The sequence below is a fragment of the Hyla sarda genome, chromosome 4 (genome assembly GCF_029499605.1).
Source record: "Hyla sarda isolate aHylSar1 chromosome 4, aHylSar1.hap1, whole genome shotgun sequence".
In the NCBI taxonomy this organism is placed as follows: Eukaryota; Metazoa; Chordata; class Amphibia; order Anura; family Hylidae; genus Hyla; species Hyla sarda.
The window spans coordinates 400,187,032-400,206,625 of NC_079192.1; the positions used below are offsets into that span (position 1 = coordinate 400,187,032).

The following is a 19,594-nucleotide window of genomic DNA, read 5'->3' on the forward strand; positions in this document are numbered from 1 at the left end:
TTTTGCCCCACCAATTCTAATTTGCAGTGAAATCAGTCATTTTACCCAAAAATATACGGCGAAACGGGAAAAAAAATCATTGTGCGACGAAATTGAAGAAAAAATGCCATTTTGTAAATTTTGGGGGCTTCTGTTTCTACACAGTACATTTTTCAGCAAAAATGACACCTTATCTTTATTCTGTAGGTCCATACGATTAAAATGACACCGTACTTATGTTGGTTTGATTTTGTCGTACTTCTGGAAAAAGTACATGCACGGAAATTTATACGTTTAAAATTGTAATTTTCTGACCCCTATAACTTTTTTATTTTTCTGCGTATGGGGCGGGATGGGGGCTCATTTTTTGCGCCGTGATCTGGAGTTTTTAGCGGTACCATTTTTGTATTGATTTGACTTTTTGATCGCTTTTTATTCATTTTTTCAAGATATAAAAAGCGACCAAAAAGACGTTATTTTGGACTTTGGAATTTTTTGACCGTACGGTTTAATTAATGATATATTTTTATAGTTCGGACATTTACGCACGCGGCGATACCACATATGTTTATATTTATTTTATTTACATGGTGTGTTTTTTTATAGGAAAAGAGGGGTGATTTGAACTTTTACTAAGGAAAGGGTTAAATTCTATTTATTAACTTTTTTTTTACACTTTTTTTGCAGTGTTATAGCTCCCATAGGGACCTATAGCACTGCACAAACTGATTGCCAGCACTGTTCACTGCAAAGCCATAGCTTTGCAGTGATCAGTGTTATCGGCGGTCGATTGCTAAAGCCTGCATCTCAGGCTTAGAGCAATCAATCGCCGACGGGACACGCCGGAGGAAGGTAAGAGGACCTCCGCCCGCGTCCCAGCTGATCGGGACACCACATTTTCACTGCAGTGGTCCCGATCAGCCCCATTGAGTAGCCGGGAAGGTTTTACTTTCGTTTTAGATGCGGCGTTCAATTTTAAACGCCGTGTCTAAAGGGTTAATAGCGCGCGGCACCACGATCGCTGCCGCGCGCTATTAGCCCCGGGTCCCGGAACGACCCGATATGATGCGGGGTCACCGCGTGACCCCGAGTTATATCTCGGGAGGCGTCCAGGGACGTGGATATACGTCCTTGGTCTTTAAGGGGTTAAAGACGTTTTATAACTTATAAAAAGTGACCTACTTATTTAAATTATATTAAATATTATTTTAAAATGTACAAATGTTCTACACCCCTATTGAGGATCTCTGTAGCCCGGAAATAGCCATTTTTTTATAGTAATTCGCCGCGAATAAATTCGGATCGAACCGAGTTTTTTAGAAAAATTCGGCGAATCGGCTGAATCATATTTTCCAAAAATTCGCTCATCACTAATTTTTGCTATTAACTTAATAGTGATAACATTTTATGCACTATACACAAACAAATCCAACTTGTTAAGCTGGATGATGTCGAAGGCCGCAGTGGTCTTCAACCTGTGGACCTCCAGATGTTTCAAAACTACAAATCCCAGCATGCCAGGACAGCCAATGGCTGTCTGGGCATGCTGGGAGTTGTAGTTTTGGAACATCTGGAGGTCCACAGGTTGAAGACCATTGTAATCAGACATTGACAAGCGGTGATGATGAAGGGGGGGGGGGCTGATGACAGGTGGTGATGATGAAGGGGGGGGGTGGGATGATGACAGGCGGTGAGGATGAAGGCGGGATGATGAAGGGGGGGATGATGACAGGGGGGATGACAGGCGGTGATGAAAGGGGTGTGTGGGATGGTAATGATAAAGGGGGGGATGAAGGTAATTATGAAGGTGGGGATAATAACAGGGGGGATGACAGGCGGTGATGAAAGGGGGGGTGTGGGATGGTAATGATAAAGGGGGGGATGAAGGTAATGATGAAGGGGGGATGATGACAGGGTGATGATGATGAGGGTGTCAATGACGGGGGTCTGGATGATGACGGGGGTCTGGATGATGACAGGGGGGATGATGTATTTCCCACCCTAGGCTTATAGTCGAGTCAATAACTGTTTCCTGGGTTTTTGGGGTGAAATTAGGGGCCTCAGTTTATATTCGTGTTGGCTTATACTCGAGTATATATATATATATATATATATATATATATATATATATATATATTATTTTACTCATCATTTAACAAAATGTGTTAAAGAGAGTTTAAAAAAAAAGTAATAAACATTTTTCATTAATAAGAAAAATATATAAGAAAAAATATTGCAACCATTGTCTTAATCAAACACACAGTTACAGTAAATTCTTCTTGGCTACATTCCCGCATATTTCGGCATAGGAAGAAAAAAAAAGTAGGTTTAAAAAAACAAAAATAAAACCCACATGATTTAAAAATGGCTGAGTGTGGGAGGAGCTGAAGAGACACAGCTGTTGGGAGTTCAGGATTCTTTTATTATCCAGCACAGTCGTCATCGCCGCTACATTGACTACGTGAAGCTTAGTCGACTCATTGTCTACAAACCAGAGGAAGTGGTATAAACAATCCACAACAAAAAGGTAATTCACTTATATACTGTACGTCGCATACGTTACACCAAATCTGAAAAGATACCATGTATCTTTGTATCTTTTGGCATCTTGCTTTAGAATCTTAGATGATATATTTCATAGAATGTTTTTTTTTTGTTTTGTTTTTTAATCATTTACATTGTGGAATCCATTACAAAATGAAAAGCAGAACATTTTTAGGAATTCTGATTTTTAGAAAATTTTGAAATTTGTACATTAATTTCATTTACCGGTATATAAATGTAAGATCTGACTGAATTTACACTAAATGTACATATTGTGCCATATCCATTTATAATAAGTTTTTGTCATTTTTTTTTTACTTATACTTTATACCCTGTATTCCACTTTTAGTTGTTAAGTCTGAATTTTAAAATATTATACGAGGTTCCTAAATTAGATTCAAAATTAGACACAACATCTTTACATTTCCACAGCAATGTCTTAACTGTTTTAGTTTTTTTTCCCATGTTTTTAGCTTTGATGTACTATAAAAAAAAAATTCCAATCATTTTTACATTGTTATCTGTTATTATAACTTTTTTATGATGCTGTTATATGTGATGATTATGCTCCTTAAAGTGAAAAAAAAAAAACGTGCACCAAAAGTGTCATTCAGTAAATCCAACCATTGTACTGAGCTGCAAATATATCGAAGGACTTTGACAACCAAAAGAGACATCTTAGAATTTAGTCCAGAATGTCTGAATTTCAGAATCAAGGCATTTTAGGAAAAAATAGATAAACTTTTTGGAAACACAAAAATGCCCAGGATACAAGACAGTGTTTATTAAAAAGAAAATGTACTTATCCCCTATCCTGTGGATAGCTGATCACAAGGGGTCCGACCGCTGGCCCTCCCGCCATCTCTGAAATCGGCGCTTTGTGAGGAGCGTGTGTCATCTATCGGTACACAGCACATGCTCCATTCATTTCTTTTGGAGCACCAATGATGCGTCTTTTCGGTGCTCCCATAGAATTGAATGCGGGCACAAGCTCCTCACTGAGCGATGGGCCCTGTCCCAGCAGTGGGACCTCCCCATGATCAGCTGCCTATATTATAGGGGATAAGTCAATTTTCGACGGAGATCTCCTTTATTGCTTTTCCTTGAGTAGATCAGCATAAAGACATGTGGAAACCCATAGGCTACTCATACTCCACTGGGAATTCTGGGAAAGATATGCAAAGCAGCTTCCTGATGCACCCTAGGTGGCTTTCCCTTCAAGTCAGTGTCTGACTCCAATAATATAGGAACATAGAATGTGTCCGCAGATAAGAACCATTTGGCCCATCTAGTCTGCCCAATATCCTGAATACTATGAATAGTCCCTGGCCCTATCTTATATGAAGGATAGCCTTATGCTTATCCCTATCTTATATGAAGGATAGCCTTATGCCTATCCCATGCATGCTTAAACTCCTTCAGTGTATGTGCAGAGACCAGGAGCATAGTTATAGAGGTAGCAGAGGTAGCGGTCGCACCGGGGCCCTGATGCCTAAGGGGGCCCAAAGCTCATCTGCCCCATAAGAGACCAGTATTATAATTGCCATATGGGGCCCTGTGGCAGATTTTGCATTGGGGCCCGGAAGCTACTAGCTACGACTCTGGCAGCGACCACTTCTGCTGGAAGACTATTCCATGCATCCACTACTCTCTCGGTAAAGTAATACTTCCTGATATTACTGTAGAAACCTTTTCCCTCTAATATAAAACTATGTCCTCTTGTGGTAGTTCTCAGCAGTGTTAACCCCATAGATGTTGACAGGGGGAGGGCCCCCCCCTGTCCCCCATCGGCCACCCTGCGGTAAGATTGTGGGGTCCAGATGGTTGTCATGGCATCTGGAGGCCTCCTGTCTGCCGAGTACGGAAGCCTGTGAGGTCCAGCCATAGGCTGGTTCTCACAGGCCGAGTGTCAGTGTATGCTGACAGTTATACTGTGCTGCAGTATAGTATAACAGGGAAACAGGAAAAAGTATAAAAAGAAAAAGTAATTTGTTATGAAAAGGAAAAAGAACATAAAAAGTTATATAAATTGAGTATCTTCATATGCATACCGACCCTCAGAATAAAGATAACATCATTTTAGCGCACAGTGAACGTCAAAAATGCTGCATGTATTAACAAAAAATTACCAATAATATAAATTATAATATGTCACGAAAAAAACAAAGCTGCGCTCAGAAAAAGCATTCCAAAGTTATTACCACTTAATACACACGTCAGATTTGAAAAATTGGGGTTGGTCATTAAGGTAAAAACAGGTTAACCTCCCAAGGTAGGTTTTATCCTACAATTCATGTACTAGTTTTAGTAGCTGTTCTCTGAACTGGAGATGCGGTCTCCAGTATTGTGCACAATTGTGACCTCGTCAGTGCTTTGTACAGCAGCATTAGCACTTCCCTCTTTTTACTACTAATACCTCTCCCTATACACCCATGAGCACTTCCCTCTACTGCTAATACCTCTCCCTATACACCCATGATCACTTCCCTCTACTGCTAATACCTCTCCCTATTAACCCATGAGCACTTCCCTATCTACTGCTAATACCTCTCCCTATACACCCACGAGTACTTCCTTCTCTACTGCTAATACCTCTCCCTACACACTTATGAACACTTCCTTCTCTACGGCGAATATCTCTCCCTATACAGCCATGAGCACTTTCCTCTACTGCAAATACCTCTCCCTATACACCCATGAGCACTTTCCTCGACTGCTAATACCTCTCCCTATACACCCACAAGAACTTTCCTCTCTACTGCTAATACCTCTCCCTATACACCCATGAACACTTCCCTCTTTACTGCTAATACCTCTCCCTATACACCCATGAGTACTTCCTTCTCTACTGCTAATACCTCTCCCTACACACTTATGAACATTTCCCTCTCTACGGCGAATATCTCTCCCTATACAGCCTTGAGCACTTTCCTCTACTGCAAATACCTCTCCCTATTCACCCATGAGCACTTTCCTCGACTGCTAATACCTCTCCCTATACACCCACAAGAACTTTCCTCTCTTCTGCTAATACCTCTCCCTATACACCCATGAGCACTTCCCTCTTTACTGCTAATACTTCCCCCTATACATCCAAGCATTCTGCTAGCATTTCTTGTTGCTCTATTACATTGTCTGCCTACCTTAAAGTCCTCAGAAATAATGACCCCTAAAGGTTAGGACTGTATCACAAATTCTATATTCTGCCCTTGGGTTTTTACCATCCAGGTGCATTATCTTGTACTTATCCAGATTAAGTTGTCAGTGTCCAGAGTTTTGACCATTTTTAGTTTACCTAAATCCTTTTCCATTTGGCACATTCCTCCAGGAACATCAACCCTGTTATCAGAAAAAAGACCAATACCTTACCATCAAGACCTTCTGTAATATCACTAATAAAGATTTTAAACAAAATTGGTCCCAGTACAGATCCCTGAGGTCCCCACTGGTAACAAGACCTCGCTCTGAATATTCTCCATTGACTACAACCCTCAGCCACTGCCTAATCCACTCAACAATATGGGAGTCCAAGAAAGGCGGTAGGTTATTGATATGTCTTCCATGTGGGACAGTGTTAAAAGCCTTATTAAAATCTATATATGCGATGTCTACTGCCCCTCCGCCATCTATTATTTTAGTCACCCAATCAAAAAAATCTGTAAGATTAGTTTGACATGATCTCCCTGAAGTAAACCATTGTTGTTTTCATTTTTCAATCCATGTAATTTTAGATAGTCCACAATCCTATCCTTTAGTATAGTTTCCATTCATTTCCCCACTATTGATGTCAGGTTTACTGGCCTATAGTTGCCCAATTTTTTCCTACTTCCTTTTTGTGAACGAGCACAACATTTTCTAATTTCCAATAAAAGAAGCTTTAGAACATGGCTGGGGATTTAAAGGGGTACACCGGTGGAAAAAAAAATTTTCATTGAACTGGTGCCAGAAAGTTAAACAGATTTGTAAATTACTTCTATTAAAAAAATCTTAATCCTTTTAGCACTTTTTAGCAGCTGTATGCTACAGAGGAAATTCTTTACTTTTTGGATTTCTTATTTGTCTTGTCCACAGTGCTCTCTGCTGACACCTCTTTCCGTGTCAGGAACTGTCCAGAGCAGCATAGGTTTGCTATGGGGATTTTCTCCTGCTCTGGACAGTTCCTGATACGGGCATCAGGTGTCAGCAGAGAGCACTGTGGACAAGACAAAAAAGGAATAAAAAATAAATATAAAGATTTTCCTCTGTAGCAAACAGCTGCTAAAAAGTACTGGAAGGATTAAGATTTTTTAATAGAAGTCATTTACAAATCTGTTTAACTTTCTGGCACCAGTTCATTTAAGAAAAAAAAGTTTTCCACGGGAGTACCCCTTTAAGCGAAACTAGAAAATTCTCCGGGAGAAGAGATTACATCTAAAAGGGTGCATCAGAGAGCTGCTTTGCATATCCCGAATGGCCACACATCTTTAGGATGCAGTCTTCAAGGTCAAACATTATTCCCTTGGTGCCACAATGATAGGCCTCCCTGCAGTCAGCCAGCACCCTGCTCTTTACTGATGGGTAAAACCCAGAAACAGCTGTCTATAGATGGGCAATCTCTCCTGCTGGAGAGTCATTTGGCTTGACTTTAATCCCCAATCATGTTCTTAGGCTTCTTGTCAGTCAGACACAGACTTGAATGAAAATCTACCTCCAAAAGTTGTCACTGGAAAGCTGCTTTGCATATCCTTTTTTCCAGCTTTCATCAAGTGGCATTTGACCTATGAAGACTACACCAAGTAAGACATACAAAGCAATTTTAAAGGGGTACTCTGGTGGGAATTATTTTTTTTTTATCAACTGGTGCTAGAAAGTTAAATAGATTTGAAAATTACTTCTATTTAAAAATCTTAATCCTTCCAGTACTTATCAGCTGCTGTATACTACAGAGGAAGTTGAATTCCTTACTGGAGTTCTTTTTAGCCTGACCACAGTGCTCTCTGCTGACACCTCTGTCCATGTCAGGAACTGTCCAGAGTACAAGCACATCCCCATAGCAAACCTCTCCTGCTCTGTACAGTTCCTGATATGGACAGAGATGTCAGCAGAGAGCACTGTGGTCAGGCTGAAAAGAACTCCAGAAAGAAACACAAGTTCCTGTGGAGCATACAGCAGCTGATAAGTACTGTAAGGATTAAGATTTTTACATAGAAGTCATTTACAAATCTGTTTAACTTTTTGGCACCAGTTGATTTAAAAAAAATTAGATTTTACCGGAGTACCCCTTTAATGCAGTTTAGGGGCTAATTCTAGCAACATAAAAGAGATAATCTCTCTGGACAAGGCGAAAATGTTAGTTGATTCGCTGATTATTAAAGTGTGACCTTATCCCTCCCATGCAGTGCCACCACAGGAGAAATTAGGTATTGCAGAGTTCTTATTAAAGGGCTACTCCATTGGCCAGCATTCAGGACATTTAGTTCTGAACACTGTGTGCACGCTGCAGGGATCGGCCACGCCCCCTCATGATGTCACTCCCCACCCCCTCGAAGCAAGTCAAGTGGAGGGGGCATGATGGCCGCCACACCCCCTCCCATAGACTTGCTTGAGGGGGCGTGGTGTGACGGCACGAGGGGGAGTGGCCAACACCCGCAGCGCACACACAGCATTTGGAACTGAATGCTCCGAATGCTGGCCAGTGGAGTACCCCTTTAAAATCAATGGGCTGTCCATGTAATACATGGTCCTTCAAGGAATTAAAAAGTCCTTTAAGTGAAGCCCTGAAGCAGACATCCCCTTTAAATGAAGAACAATCTGTGATGCCTATGGGTTCTGGTCCTGTATTTGCTGACAAGTTATAAGTGATTCTAACCTTCAATCTGAAAGTCAGAGGCAGCACAAAATAATCAGGATCTTGACTACCTCAGCATTTAATGGTAGACTTCAGTTGGACATAAACCAGACCCCAGGACGTACTTTAATAGGATGTGACAATTTCAGAAAGAACTTTCCGTGTCACTGCCTTCGGTAAATGCCTTCAAGGAGTATTCTGGTCTCAGCAAATAAATGTTGTTCTTTGTATAAAGAAAATGTATACAATTTACTAATATACTTCACGTATCAATGCATTAAAGGGGTACTCCGCCCCTAGACATCTTATCCCCTATCCAAAGGATAGGAGATAAGATGTCTGATCACGGGGGTCCCGCCGCTGGGGGCCCCCATGATTTCGGCTGTGGCACCCCGCTGTCATCACTACACAGAGCAAACTCGCTGTGTGCGTAATGACGGGCGATACAGGGGCCGGAGCAATGTGACGTCATCCTTAATGCAAGTCTACAGCCCATAGACTTGTATTGAGGAGACGGAATGTGACATCATGAGGGGGCGGAGCCGTGATGTCACAATGCTCCGGTCCCTGTATCGCCCGTCATTATGCACAGAGCGAGTTTGCACTGTGCAGTAATGACAGCGGGGTGCCACAGACGAGATCACGGGGGTCCTCAGCGGCAGAGCCCTCGTCATCAGACATCTTTTTTTTTTTTTTTTTTTTTTTTTTTTTTTAAAACAAAGTTTTATTAGAATTTTCTAATTTTACAAACTATGGCCTCAGGGATTAACCCGGATTTCGAGCATAGAGAGCAGAGTTATACACGATAAAATACATGAACAGAAGGCAATAGACCCATAAAATATTAAATCAATTCAACCACCCGCCCTCCCCAATAAACAAACTTTCCCAACTGACAGATAGATATCCCCCCCTCCCCCTTTGGTCATCCCAAGGGCCCAGGGACCTTGAGTGTCACGTCCTTCCATCTAAGCAAAAAGCTGTGGGTGTAACTAAAGCCATTCAAATCTAAAGAAAATGTTTAGTAAAATAAAAGGGGAAAAGCCGAGGTCCCCCTCAAAATGGTCACCTCCTTACTTCTCATCTAAAGAACTGACTAACAGAAAAGTCCAGTCAACCTATCTAACGGGTAAGGGGCAATCAGACAAGTGCATGCTGGGAATTGTAGTTTTGCAACAGCTGGAGGAAAACACTGAAGTAGGTAGTTCCCCTAGTAGATATAAATAGGTTCCCCCAGATTGCCCCATCAGGTAGGTAGGTCCCACAGTAGAAAAGAAAATTGTGCCCCTTACTTAAAGGTAGGACCCCCTAGTAAGTAAATAGGTCCCCCTCTTCACCAACATAAATAAAAAATACTCACCTTGTTCTAACCCACAAACCAGACTTCCGGATTTTTCTTCCTCTTCTCATGTGGTGCAGGTTGATGCAATGAGTGACGTTATCACACAGGTCTAAGCCCCTCCTAACATCTTGAAGGCCGCAGGCATAAAACATCCTGTGGCCTACAGGAGTAAGCGAGAGAGCAAGAAGGCAACGGCACACAGTTTTTAAATGCATGTGTTGAGGATAGGCGCCGCTTGAAGATAGGGCTTAGTTTCATCCTCTCCAATACCGGTCCTGGCTCAAGTGAGGATGGAACCTATTCCATGTTGGACTCTAGACGCTGGGAAGAGCCTGCATTTTCATTCCAATGTTGGCAAACGAGGTAGTATCGCTTCTCGGCCTTTTGGCTAAGATCAAGTGTAGTATCTGTTCTTATTAGTTTCATGCTGGTGGCAGGCGACGCCAGTGTGGAGCTGGTGGGGATGGGTGCTGCATGATAGGGAGCAGGTGTTCCGGGGCTGGTTCTGAGGAATCAGCTCAACGGCTGCCCCGATGTGACCTGTTCCCTCCGGGTCTCGCCATGAGGCTGAGAGGGTCTAGAGCCGAGGTACTTTAGTGCCTCGGGGAGTGGTGACCCCGAGGTGCCGAAACTCACTGGGAGTATTGGCTCACTGAGTTGAAGCACGGGCACCATGATCTCTTCACCTTGTGGCACTCATCTCTTGATTCCCGGCCGTCTGGCTAAGATCAGAGAAATTTTTATAGATCCGGCCGGATGACCGGGCAGTATATCTGCACACATTCACTTATTTATTTATATTTGTCTCACTATGTCACTTTTTGCGTGTTGTGTGTCCACATGCTTTGTCAGGATGCGATAGCCCTTCTGGGTGTCCCTCCTGGCGGTCTAGGGGAGGTGTGTGTGGCCATTAGGTTCCGCACCTCCCTGCAAACACCCTGGGTACTCGTGCTTTGGCAGGGTACCAACCGTTATCGGCTCTGCAGGCAGATACCTTGGCTAATGCCAAGGGGGATGCCGGGAGCATTTGTGGTCCCTTAGTAGCTTCGGCGAAAAGGGACATTGAACCTGGAACCTCGCAGGTACCTTTTGGACCGGAGGCGAAGGGTAAGGTTTGTTGGGGGGCCTCTCTCCTATCGGAGAAGGGCTTGCGATAGACCGCATCCTCTATGCACGTTTTTTTAGTGTAACACGTTTGCACTTTTTCTTGCACTCTGGGTGATTCGAGAGCACGTTCCTCAGCTCTAAAAAAAAAAAAAAAAAATTAAGAAAAATAGAACGAGGTAGTCCTCTGCCTAATTTCCGGGTGTCATGGTGCCTACATTTGTATCCATGCTATCGGGCCCTCCAATTTTTAGATACATATCTGATCCCTTGACCATCTTCCAACTTGTATTCTGGTTCCATTGGAAGAGTAAAGACTTTAGATTATAAATGGTGAAATTGGGTCCATGAGTTTACAATGAGTCGGGCAGTAAGTGATTTGATTTTGAGTACTGTCAGAAAGTGATGATTAGAAATTGTATTATCAAGGTGTTAAGGATGGGTTAATGTGCGGCCTTAATCTGTGAGTGACTACCGCTGTACTATTTTTCCCGAGCGTCGACGTAAGAAAATTCACACCAGGCCAGGTTGGTATGAGTTCCCTTCTTGGTATCCCAGGGAGTTCTTTTTTAATTCAGGAAAAACTGTTGGTTTTTACATTGTGCAAAGAAGGAGGTTTAGGGAGGGTTAGGTATGACATCATAATTAATATGTCACAGATTGATTGGTTGTTCAAATATTGTGTCCGTATATATTAGCATATCTAGTGTCCATTAATTTCTTGGCAAAAGTTCTCTGTTCATCAGATGTTTAGTCTTTCTACTCCCGCATGGAGTCATCTCAAGGCCTCTATTCGGAGTCACGAGCAGATAGCATTCTGACGTATATGGGTTGAAGGGTAAAACTATGCATCATTCTACAATATATGCTGATTAGTCATTTGAGCGTGACGTAGCATAAGTCTTTATTTTGCAAGCCCACTAGCTTGAGATTTATGCATTTTTCCACAAAGCCCAATGTTTAGACTTCTCGCCTCCATAATCTCCATCTCAAGGTTCTTGATTACGTGCAAAGAGCAGCTGAAATGTTTTGAAATAAGGAAAGCAAAGTTCTTCTGTAATAGCATATCTTAGCATTTTAGCAAAGGCATATGAGTATAGATATAGCGATTATTAGCGATCAATATATCAAAATATTATAAACCCAACAATTGTACTACGTAGAACCATATTGCCTCTGTACTGCTCACGATTTTATATTAGATGTTGAAGACACATTTCCTGTGTTTGGTTGTAAACCTATTTCTGCTAAGTCTGCAGATAAAGGTTCGGTAAACAATTCTCTAAATAGCAGAATTCACATTGGCAGGAGACAGAAGCTCATGTGATGGGTACCTTGGCAGATGAACCTGCATCTACAATGATTTACGGGTTTGAGGAATGCTGGACTGTTCCAGGAGAGAAGGGCCGACACATCCCTAGAACATGGTGAGCAGCAAATATCATGGAAGCTTCTGCTTACCTTATAAATCAATAGTCAAATAGGAAAGGAAACCCACACATGGAGACCAAGAACTATAGATGTGGGCAGTGCCATTGGAAGCTAATAACAATATGTAAAAAAAATTCACAGCAGAGGTGAGTTATCATGTTAGGGTCCCATCCGATATGAGGCCACCTCCGCGTGGTGGATGGGGGGACACATTTTGATCAAAAAGTGCGCTGAGAGCCTCCATTTTTTGACCTAGAGTGCTGTTGCAACTTTCTTGTTTGTACATTTTGTAAAAAAAAAGCATGTCTGCAATGACATTTTTATTATAGTTTACTTTTATTAAGAATTTTAGTCTTTTATGTTTTTGGAGCACAAGTTTGGAAGGTCCCAATTCTTGCGCTATTTTGTGTTCCCCACCTCCCTATGCATTGCATAGGAAGGAACGAATAAGAAGAGAAGAAGGAAAGAAGTTAAAGGGGTACTCCGGTCCTAAGACATCTTATCCCCTATCCAAAGGATAGGGTATAAGATGTCTGACCGCGGGGGTCCCGCCGCTGGGGACCCCAGCAATCTTGAGGGACCCCCGCAACCACTTAGGGGAGCTGTACACCGCACTGCCAGCTCAGAATCTGCTGTGACACGACCACGGGGCTGGAGTATCGTAATGTCACGACTCCACCCCCATGTGATGTCATGCCCTGCCCCCGCTATGCAAGTCTATGGGAGGGGGCATCATGCCCCCTCCCAAAGACTTGCATAGCGGGGGCGGGGTGTGAGGTCACAAGGGGGGCTGAGTTGCGACTTCACGATTCTCCGGCCCTGTGGTCATCACACGGCAGATTCTGAGCTGGCAGCGCGGCGTGCAGCTCCCCGAGGTGGGTGCTGAATGCAGGTTTGGTTGACTATAGTATAAGGTGTAAAGGCACCTTAACAAAACAGTCATTGTCCCATTCTCTTTAATGTTGGTTGTTTCTATGCTTTATTAAGATATATCTTATCAAAAAAATTCTTCCATACTTTCTCTTTCATTAGAGCGAATTCTTTCGTATTGTGGCCATGGCAGCACAGATTATTTCATACTAAAATTCTCTAGTTTATAAACAGAGGTGGGTATGGCATTTCTGGCACCTAGCGAGCCAACTCATCTGTTTCCAATTCACATATACCAGGCATTTTTATGGGCTTTGTTATGTAGAAAGGCAGGTGCACAGTATAAATTACTGAAAAACCACATAACTACCGTATTTTTCGCCGTTTAAGACGCACTTTTTCTTCCCCAAAACTGTCCTATCTGTCCTGTACACATTAAAACCCTGTCCTATCGTGGCGGTCCCTGCGGCCATCAATGGCTGGGACCCGCGGCTAATACAGGACATCACCGATCGCGGTGATGCCCTGTATTAACCCTTCAGACGCGGCGATCAAAGCTGACGGCCGCGTCTGAAGCGAAAGTGACACTAACCCGGCTGCTCAGTCTGGCTGTTCGGGACCGCCGCGGTGAAATTGCAGCGGCCCGAACAGTTTACAGGACACTGGGAGGGACCTTACCTGCCTCCTCGGTGTCTGCTCCGTGCCGGGATCCCCTGCATGGCCTTCGCTCTCCTTCGTCGTTGTCACGCACGCCGTCCCGTCATCCAGTAGGAGCGGCGTGTGTAGCGGAGTGCGTAGCGATGTGATGGCGGCGACGGAGAGCGAGGATACCCAGCAGCAGAGACGTTCCGGAGCGGCGGGGACACCCCGGGGACGCGGCGACAGCGATGGAGAGCGACATCCAGGGCAGCGGTGACGGGTCCGGAGCGGCGGGGACACGTGAGTATTAACTTCTATACCAGTGGTCTTCAACCTGCGGACCTCCAGATGTTGCAAAACTACAACTCCTGGCATGCCCGGACAGCCAACGGCTGTCCGGGCATGTTGGGAGTTGTAGTTTTGCAACATCTGGAGGTCCGCAGGTTGAAGGTTCTGAATCTTTTTTTTCTAGATTTTCATACTTTAAAATTGGGTGTGTCTTATATGCCGGAGCGTCTTATATGGCGAAAAATACGGTAAATGTTTTGCCAACAGTACCAGTCTACAAAAATTTAAGTGACAATACTATAGGAAGAATATCAGTAGACATATTGGTTGTCAGCAGGCTTGATGGAGAATAGATAGGTAGGCCATGTAGTTTATATGGCGTCACAGTAAGAGGAGGCCCATGACTGTACTACTTCTTCTGGCCCCTGACACATAGCATCTGTCCTATGTAAGAGGGGCCATTCGAACATGTATAGGGGGTGGCTACAGCGTTGTTCCTTTGTGTGATGAGAATGTTGGCAGGGTATTGGCATTTTGGCAAAAAGTCTAGCAGTAACCATTTCCACGGTGTTTTGGTGCCGCAATAAGTTGACGGACACATATTTTACTTTAAAATGCTGCCATGCTTTACTTTTTGGAGGAACGTCAAGGTTTATATTTTTCTTGGTCTTCCAGATCTTGCTTTAACTTCCACTGTTCCTGATGACTGCTATTTCTTAATTACATTCCGAACAGAGGATATTGACATCTGAATATGTTTTGCTATCTTCTTATAGCCTTCTCCAGCTTTGTGAGCGTCAACTATTTTCAGTTTCAGATTTCTAGACAACTGCTATGAAGAAGCCATGGTGCTGATTGTTGGGGCAAGGTCAGATGAGTCTAGGCATTTAAAACCTTTGAGATTGACAATGTTCACAATGTTTGACAGTTATTACTAAAAGGCTTGTACTTACTAGTAATAGAAGAGAATGGTAAAGTATCTAATCCTAGTCTAATCCTACCCCTGAGCCAGGGGGTAAAATTAAACAGTCTCAGTCCAGTACTTGGCCCTAGCACCTCAGGCTCACTTCACGCAGGCTGCCAATTGTTACTGTAGGCCTCACTCCAGGCTCAACAATACTCAACAATAGTCTTAGTGTTACTATTCTATAGTTCTACTTATTCAGGTTCTATCTGATGCTACTCGATGTCAAAGCTCTGCATATTCAGCTGCCCATGCTCTCACACTTGCCACTGCGCCAGGACAGGTAGTCATGGGCCAGGAATACTGCAGTCACTATACCACTCATCATCTACATTCCAATGCAGAATATGTTAAAGGGGTTATCCGGCAGAAAAAACAAATCCCCTTTCCCAGTTTTTGCCGCTCAACTCACCAGTCTTCTGAGCACTCTGGCCCCCAACTTCGCAAAAGTTGTTGAGTGGATGGTCACACGAGCGTGTCCCTGAAGGTGGGGGATGGTGTGTTTAAGGGAGGAGCAGCTGAATGGTAAGTTCAGCAGTGAGAGATGGGCCCTGTACATGAGATTGAGGTGGGGTCCCAGTGGTCCGACCCCCTGTGATCAGACACTTATGTGATGTCCCAGTACAGGACATGGTCCGGCACTACACTAAGGCCCTGTCAGGTTGAGTCCCTCAGTGACCTGGGGCTCTCCTGCTGTGTCTCCCCTGCTGTTAGTATACTGTCATTTATTGTAATGTAATTGAAGTCTGTGTATTAATGTATAGTTAGTCTAAAGGACCTGTCAGAGGTCATCTAAAGGACCTGTGAGATGTCACATGGTATATTTATGTTATCACATGTTACCCAGAGGGCACCAGTTTAACACATGACCCACAGCTTGACCAATGGGCTTTGGCTCAGCCCCCCTCTATATAAGGGGCAGCCATTATAACACTTTTACTCTTAGCACTTTTGCTCTTTACTGAGACCAGCAAACACCAGAGATCTCAGTGCCAGTGTCCACTACCTGGAAGGCCTCAAATCTACAGTCATTCCAATAAGTCAAGTCTATGTCTTCTGTCACTTCCTACAGTCTAGTCAAGCCTCAAGTCAATTATCTAAAGTCTATTACAGGTCTAATTGGCCCCAGCAAGCTGTGAGGTCCTTCTGTGTTCCTGGCCACCTCTCTGGGATTCTGGCCCAGCTGGGAAGATAATAAGACCTATCTGACCTCAGTAAAGCCTCCGTTAAACCATAACTTGGTTGTGGACTCTCATTTCACTGCCTAGCCATTGGAATAGCGAAGATACCGTTCGTGTGGTTCCAGTACCCAAAAACCACTTTGGCGTCACGAACATTAGGGATTAAAAACACCCTGTCACTGGGGTTAATACCATCTTGCCCCACCCACCTACACCGCTACCCCCGTGGCCCCAATATCACCATGGGTCACCGCACTTACCCTATCCTGGTATCCCATATATAGTAATTATACTTCCATTATTGTGCCCCTAAAACAGTAATAGTGCCCCCCAAAAAGTTAAAGTGCCACCTTTGTGCCCCCCAAACTAGTAATAGCGCCTCAAAAAATTTGCAGTGCCCCCTTCGTCCCCTCAAAGTAGTAATGATGCTCCCTTTGTACCACCACACCGTAATATGGGCCCTTTTGTTTCTCTTCACAGTAAATTCGCCCCCTTTGGCAATAACTGTAAACCCCCCCCCCCCCCCTTTTCCCCTTAAAATCCTTAATTTTGCCCCTTCAAAACCCTCGTCAGTGATTTGACTCTTATGAAACCCACCCACCCCACAGTAATTTTGCCCCCTTTAGTCACCCATTTGTTGATCTTAAAGGGGTATTCCAGGAAAAAAAAATGTTTTATATCTACTGGCTCCTGAAAGCTAAACAGATTTGTAAATTACTTCTATAAAAAAAAATCTTAATCCTTTCAATAATTATCAGCTGCTGAAGTTGAATTGTTGTTTTCTGTCTGGCAACAGTGCTCTCTGCTGACATCTCTGCTTGTATCGGGAACTGCACAGCGTAGAAGAGGTTTGCTATGGGGATTTGCTTCTAAACTGGGCGGTTCCCGAGACAGGGGTCATCAGAGAGCACTTAGACAGAAAAGAACAACTCAACTTCAGAAGTTCATAAGTACTGAAAGGATTAAGATTTTTTTAATAGAAGTAATTTACAAATCTGTTTAACTTTCTGGAGCCAGTTGATATATATAAAAAAAATAAAAAGTTTTTTCCTGGATAACCCCTTTAAATAAAATAAAAAATAACTAAATAGCTAACAAATTCTTGACCAACGAACAAACCAGTTGCGAAAGTACTTATAGTGTTTCAATCATGAGGCAGAAACTATTGACCTACAAACCGTTAAATGAAATACTCAGCTCTGCTATATCTATATTTGTTGTAGTGCGGTTCCCTAAAGCTTTCAGCTGGCAATGAATAAGTATAAATCACCACTAATTAAAGTAGGTGGCACTCTGTTTAGATAAACCTGTGACTAAAAACAACATAGAAGGGTAAAACCATTCAACTGATAGTAACCTGGTCATATGGCCATAATAAATCACTATAAGTACTAGGCTGTTCTAGTGCTGGAATGAGACATACTCCGTGTTCTCTGCCCTATACATCAGTCATGTTTGTTTTCACGAGTTGTAAATTAATGGACCCAATTTATCAGGCATTCGTGCTACATACTCTCCAGGTACAGCGAGAAAATCAGCTGCGCAACTGCATCCGATCGCCCTGTTTATTTCACTTATTTCAGCAATTTTTCTTTGGTTTTTGATCTGTTACAAAGAATGTATTCAGTTCCTAGTGGAACTCACACGGCATTGCGACGGACGTCAGGGAACACGGGGAGAATAACGGGAGAAAAAATACATCATGTGACTTCTTTTTCTCCCGCTACTCCCGTCAAAAAACAACCGCGCCCGTCGGACCCCATAATAGTAAATGGGATTTGTCCGGATCCGTTGTAGCCCATTGTGCCCCATCCGGATAACGGACGTTAAAGGCACAAAAAAAAACAAAAAAAAAACTGATAAGCACCAAAAACAAAAAGACCTTACAACTAGGTAAGTCACTGTGCATGTAACTTAGTACACCGATAGAGAGAAATTTAAAGGGGTTATCCAGGAAAAAACTTTTATATATATATATATATATATATATATATATATATATATATATATATATCAACTGGCTCCAGAAAGTTAAACAGATTTGTAAATTACTCCAATTAAAAAATCTTAATCCTTTCAGTACTTGTGAGCTTCTGAAGTTAAGGTTGTTCTTTTCTGTCTAAGTGCTCTTTGATGACAAGTGTCTCGGGAACCGCCCAGTTTGGAAGCAAATGCCCATAGCAAACCTCTTCTAAACTGGGCGGTTCCCGAGACACGTGTCATCAGAGAGCACTTAGACGGAAAAGAACAACCTTAACTTCAGAAGCTCATAAGTACTGAAAGGATTAAGTAATTTACAAATCTGTTTAACTTTCTGGAGCCAGTTGATATATATATATATATATATATATATATATATATATAAAAGTTTTTTCCTGGATAACCCATTTAAGCACAGCAAATGAATAGTAAAAAAAATAGAAAACTTTATTTAATTCATGAAAACATGATAAAGAAAATGACAAATAAAGAAAAAGAAAACAAATGATGTCCTAGGCAGTTAGTGAGAGACTACAATAAAAGCCAATGGCGTCAAGCAAAAAAGCTTGAGCCTGAATTGCTAATAAACATCTCAGAAAGCTGTCATGGATCAATAATGCAAAAGGTAAACAGAAATAACAGCAAAGTACAGGGTGCCAGACCATACCCACCAGACCCCAACGATCGTTTCACTTTTCTAAAGTGCTTCCTCAGGGGGCGTACGCCCCCTGAGGAAGCACTTTAGAAAAGCAAAACGAACTGCCTAGTACTCCCCCTGAGGAAGCACTTTAGAAAAGCGAAACGAACTGCCTAGGACATCATACATGCTGTTACTTAGCCGGCCTCTATACCCACCGTTGTTCTGCTGCATTTGGTGTCTTTTTGTTTTCTTTTTCTTTGTCATTTAATTTATCATGTTTTCATGAATTAAATAAAGTTTTCTATTTTTTTTACCATTCATTTGCTGTGCTTAAATTTCTATCGGTGTACAAAAAAAATAACAGCTTAATTGACCTTTACCGACGGGGCACAACGGCAGTGTGAAAGGGGCCTTATTTCTATTATCTAGGGTCATGGACTAGGGGCCCTTTTAGGTTGTGTTTACATTGTATGGTTTTTTTGTGGTTTTTTTAAAAGTGTTTTCCTGTAATGTTGCCAAATTTTAGCAGTATTATACAGTAATTGTATAATTGATAAAGATTAATTTTAAAAGCCACATAAAGGAACCAGCAATCGTTTGTGTGGCCCGGCCACACAATTATTCGAGCCTCGAGAAGGAGGCCGATCTTGGTGATCCAGGCCTGCTCAGAGTGTGGAAAAGGACTCTAAGTCCTAGAAAGCCAAAAGTAATAAACAGTAAACCTGTCGATGGGAGTGGTTTTAATGTAACAAACTTGATGCAAACTATGGTTAGCTAAACATTTAGTGAGCCTATACTTTTGTCA

The 19,594-nt window shown here is 42.6% G+C and overlaps 1 protein-coding gene and 1 pseudogene across 1 annotated transcript in view; both read left to right on the plus strand.

Moving 5' to 3' along the window:
- The first annotated feature begins 2,412 nt into the window (after positions 1 to 2,412).
- Positions 2,413 to 19,594, plus strand: part of LOC130267474 (matrix metalloproteinase-21-like) — a 60,604-nt gene continuing 43,422 nt past the window's right edge. Inside the window, exon 1 of the mRNA XM_056517339.1 lies at positions 2,413 to 2,506. The gene's annotated coding sequence lies outside the window, so the exon portion shown is untranslated. The remainder of the gene's footprint in view (positions 2,507 to 19,594) is intronic.
- Positions 10,061 to 10,261, plus strand: LOC130267797 (U2 spliceosomal RNA; annotated as a pseudogene).